Below are 4205 nucleotides of genomic sequence, written 5' to 3'. Positions count from 1 at the left end.
CAACAAATATTGTATACTTTGTTAGATCGTTAATTGCACTGACTATCCCAGCGATTGCTGTTTCATTTCATCATTTCTATACCCTGTATTACAAGTTATGCCTTCAAAGAGGTTTCCAACAATTTTGTGTTGCGATATCTCCTTGCTCATCTCGTTTCGTATATACAACCATGTGAAAAATCTTTCCGAAAGTGTGTTAATAGAATTCTTTGAAATATTCTAAATTATTCTGGAACTGCTTCATATTCACCGAAAGCAATCTTTGTACAAACCTTTTTATTATTATATATAAATACACTCTAATAAGAATAACGTTTACCAGCATACCCCTGCCTCTATCAATAGGTAGAGGTATAGTTTGAGGGAATGCCTGTATAAACTAGGTGGCGATGCAAGCATGACGACGGGCGTTTCTTACGTCAAATTAAGTCTTTTGAAATAAGCCTTTTTGAATATTTTACTGAGAAAATGTGTGAGAGCGTCGTTTTGTTTTCTATTGCTGTCTGATATGGCAACGGCAAAGTAGCTAAGAAGGATAAAGTAAACCTTTTTTGATTATTTCCGACCATGCGTTTCCAAAAGAAGTTGCAAACTTCCATCGGTCGAATCTCTTAACGTTGCTTACCTTTCGTAATCTAATTAAATCATCTTTACTTGCGAATTCCTCTCTTCCGGGAAACATTTTGATCTTTGTAATGTAACATAATATTGTTTAACGTATCTCTTACTATGCACTAGTTCAAACTTTGAAAGTAAAAACTTCTTGTGTTTTAATGTCGTCGGTTTATTTGGAGGTCATCGTTGCATTTTGGACAATCACTTGATATATATATATATATATATATATATATATATATATATATATATATATATATATATATATATATATATATATATATATATATATATCCTGAATATACTGACCATAGAACGTTTCTGTAAAATTTCTGTACTTGTCACAGTTCGTTAAATTTTATAAAATTTGAGACTGAGTAGTTTACAATTGTTCTTTTGACTCCCGCCTTTAGCATTTAAAAGACAAATTAAAATGATTACATGACCTTGTATTCACCTCTTATCTGATGCATGAAGGGCAGTGTATATTTAGTGATCTGCACAGTTTTCCTGTGCAGTTCTTTTCCTCAGACGGGGTTTGAATAGAAAAATGATATCTTTGCGTTATTGATCAAACAACTGGTTCAAATTCAGATTTTCCTACAATTTTTTGTGCTAAAGCAAACACGTCATGAAAAACTAATGGTAGCCGCAGCATCGCAGTATACGTCTACTTGACTATTTGAAGATGTCTGAACCCATTGTCAGGCGCATGAAGTTAAGCTCGATTTCATATCCTTAAAATTCGAAAATGTATGTGATTTGGCTGCACTGTTACACCGTTCTTCTTGCTTGAGTATCACAACGATACACTTGTCTCATCTAAAGTTTGTTTTCTCTTTGCATCAAGCCAGTATCTCAGTTACTGTCATTTGAAGCACATAGCAGACACTGTAATGCAGCATCTTTCATTTTTCACGTCAGTGGCTATCGGGTTAAGCATTTTTATGTATAAAATTCTCAAAGCACAGCAAGTTCTTTTCAACTGACGATTTTCCGAAAAGTTTTAAATACTGGAAATTTCTAAACTAGAGGAGTACTACAGATTCTTAGCTGAAGTAATTAGGTTTTCCATTCCACTTTCATTGATGAGTTTATAAAAACGAACAGCTACTGTGTTCACAAGGATATCAAGTGAAGAACTCCAATGAACCTCTATGCCAGCTCTGGGGTCTGTTTGGCTATTTCTATGCATTTTAGTTGAACAATTAGAATTTACAGAGCTAGTCGGGATGTTCCAGGAAAATTGGCTTGTCTTCAGTTTGAAATGGAACCAAACGCCATTTTTGTTGATGCTCAGCAAGCTGAAACTTTTCTTTACATATTTTCTGTCATTTTTGTTAAATAAAGTTTCTTGCTCTAATACTAAAATTATGATACGATGCCATGTGTTGAATTTGTGGAAGAAGCCAGTATGTCTCTATGTTGTTAAATTTTAGTTAAAGAATATCATTCATGTGCTATTGATAATTTTGCAAGTTCTAAATAATGTGTAGTGTTGGCAAGGCTGATATTAAGTATTTCACCATACATTGTGAAAGAGAGGAAGATGTACACGTTTTGTGGAATAAAAATGATGAAAATACTGAAAACATCTGCAGTCCCTCATATTGATTGCCCAGACCCTATACTTCGCTTACGGCCTCCGTGTCTCCGACCCAACTCCGTCTAGCCTCGAGGTCCACTTTTAGCATATTGCCCTATCATAAACAAGCGACCTAGCGGCCGATATAGCTCCGCTGTGTTTATGTAGAGAATAACTATTTTTGACACATGTTGATGAAGAAGGTGGAAATCTTTGATAGCTCAATGCAGTGGCCAGAAAAAAGTGGCTAAAATAGCTGCAAAAATACACAATTGAAGATTTCATCATACTTTGAATATATCACATCGGATCATCCCTAAAGAACATGTCAACCAAAGCTATCTGATGAGTAGTTTTTTGAGAATAAAATTTTCTGACCAAAAATGGCAACAATTGCCCCAAAATAAAAATTGCAGATCTCATCATAATTTCAAAAAGTTCATCTATAGAAACCTGTATACCAACTTTCAAAGCTGTTAAACCAGTACTTCTTGAGAAACACATTTTTTGACCAAAATGGAAAAATTGCCCCCAAATTACAAAATTGCAGATTTTATCATAATTTCAATAAATATCATTTAGTTCATCTATAGAAACCTGTATACCAAATTTCAAAGCTATGAGTAGTTTTGAAAATACACATTTTTTGACCAAAAATGGCAAAAATTGCCCCAAAAATACAAAATTACAGATTTCATCAGAAATTCAATACATATTACTTAGCTCATCTGTAGGAACCTGCATACCAAATTTCAAAGCTATCAGACCAGTACTTTTTGAGAAACACATTTTTTGACCAAAAATGGCAAAAATTGCCCCAAAATTAAAAAAAATTGCAGATTTCATCATAATTTCAATAAATATCATTAAGGTGATCTGTAGGAACCTGTATACCAAATTGCAAAGCTATCAGATGAGTAGTTGTGGAAATACACATTTTTTGACCAAAAATGGAAAAAATTGCCCCAAAAATACAAAATTGCAGATTTCATCATAATTTCAGTAAATATCATTTAGTTCATCTGTAGCAACCTGTATACCAAATTTCAAAGCTATCAGATGAGTAGTTTTGGAAAGACACACTTTTTGACCAAAAAGGCAAAAATGCAGCAAAAGTACAAAATTACAGATTTCATCAGAAATTCAATATATATTACTTAGTTCATCTATAGAAACCTGTATACCAAATTTCAAAGCTATCTGACCAGTTCTTTATAGAGAAATACATTTTTTACCAAAAATGGCCAAAATTGCCTTTAAAATGCAAATTTGCATATTTCTGCACAATTTGAACAAATCTGAAAAAGATCATCCCTAGGGACATATGTACCAAATATCAAAGCTATCTGACTGGTAGTTTTGAAGAAGAAGATTTTTAAAGATTTTTTTACCAAAAATGACAAAAATTGCCTTAAAAATACAAATATGCAAATTTCACCATGATTTGAACAAATCTGACTGAAGTCACCATAAGTAAACTGTATATCAAATTTCAAAGCAATCGGACAAGCGGTTTCAGAGAAGAAGATTTTTTTACCAAAAACACCAAAAAATGCCCCAAAAATACTAATATGCAAATTTCACCACGATTTGAACAAACTTAAGTGAGGTCACCCCAAGTGAACTGCATATAAAATTTCAAAGCAATTGGACTTGCGGTTTCAGAGGAGAAGGCAATTGTTGACGCACGACGACGGAAAATCAACCTTTTGATAAGCTCCGCGTCGCTGACAGCGGAGCTAAAAAAGAGCTCATTTGAAAGTGAATGGTCTCAAGCGGAGACGATGATGTCACAGGCGTCCCTTTAAAATCTGTCAGTCCAAATGTTCCTCACATGATTGGCCAATGATTAAATGGGTGTCACTCATAAACTGAATGTTCTCTGGCTAGTTTATGAGCAACACCCATTTAATCACTGGCCAATTGGCCTGTCTAACGTATCACTCTCCTAAGATAGTATTTATCAGCTGTTGACAGTTGACAGACAGACAGGAACACACAGGCG

Source organism: Ptychodera flava, assembly GCF_041260155.1.
Source record: "Ptychodera flava strain L36383 chromosome 3 unlocalized genomic scaffold, AS_Pfla_20210202 Scaffold_26__1_contigs__length_13983176_pilon, whole genome shotgun sequence".
In the NCBI taxonomy this organism is placed as follows: domain Eukaryota; kingdom Metazoa; phylum Hemichordata; class Enteropneusta; family Ptychoderidae; genus Ptychodera; species Ptychodera flava.
The sequence above is the reverse complement of the archived record's forward strand: the minus strand, read 5'-3'. Positions refer to the sequence as shown.